The sequence below is a fragment of the Psammomys obesus genome, unplaced genomic scaffold (genome assembly GCF_907164565.1).
Source record: "Psammomys obesus unplaced genomic scaffold, mPsaObe1.curated_primary_1811, whole genome shotgun sequence".
NCBI classification, from domain to species: Eukaryota; Metazoa; Chordata; class Mammalia; order Rodentia; family Muridae; genus Psammomys; species Psammomys obesus.
The window spans coordinates 21395704-21397069 of NW_026585689.1; positions in this window are offsets into that span (position 1 = coordinate 21395704).

Here is a 1366-nt window from a genome sequence, read left to right on the forward strand (position 1 = left end):
TCTTTCTTTCTTTCTTTCTTTCTTTCTTTCTTTCTTTCTTTCTTTCTTGTCCAACAATAAGTGTCACCTCATATTAAGAAAGTCTATATTACTTACATAAACATATATGCTTATATATCTTATATAATTTATATATAAAAAGGTATATATAATACATATTTTATGTATATATAATACAGATATATACATATAATATGTATATATACATATAATATGTATACATATATACATATAATGTAAACATGTATATATAATACATATTTATATTATATAAATATAAAATATATGTATGCATATTTATATATAATATATAAAATATAATGATGTAAATATAATATATAATTATATGTATTTATATGTTATTTATGTTATATTAAGTATATAATTATATTAAAATCAATACAATTATATTAACATATTAATATAATATACCTTAATATTATAATTGCATTATATGCTATATTAATATTAATATAAGTTTATATTAATATATAATAATGTATTAATGATATATACTAATAGAATAATATATATTCCACATAATATACAATATTATATATTATACAATTGTATATAATATATTATACATTATATATTATATATAAACATATAAATACATATGTTTATATAGGTTATATATATTTATACTCAATAATATATATATAGTAATTTCCTAAGCATCATAATATTCAAGCATCTAAATCAGTTTGAATGATATATAGTTTATATTAAATATTATATATATATTTTATTTGGTATAAATATATATAACCTATATAAACATATGCTGAGACTCATAAGCAAACCTTCGGCAGAGTGCAGGGAATCATATGAAAGAAAGGGGAGTTAGTATGACCTGGAGAGAGGAGTTCCACAAGGACCAAATATGTTAGGGTGCAGGGGTCTTTTATGAGACTGTTTCCGGAGACTCATACTCCAACCAAATACCATGCATGGATATAACCTAGAACCCCTGCTCAGATGTAGCCCATGGTAGCTCAGTATCCAAGTGTGTACCCTAGTAAGCGGAACAGGGACTATTTCTGACATGAATTCAATGGCCGGCTCCTCCCACCCCTGGGGGAGGAGCAGCCTTGCTAGGCCACAGAGGAGCACATTGTAACCAGTCCTGAAAATACCTGAAAAGCTAGGGTAAAATAGAAGGGGAGGAGGATCTCTACTATCAGTGGACTTCTAAAAGGTCAGGGAGGAGATGAGAAAGGGAGGGTGGGATTGGGAGGGAATGAGGGAGGAGGTTAAGGCTGGGATACAAATAAATAACCTGTGATTAATATAAAAACATAAAAATTATAAAAAATAAAAAAGGACTGACAATGCAATATGAAAAAAACAAAACAAAACAAAA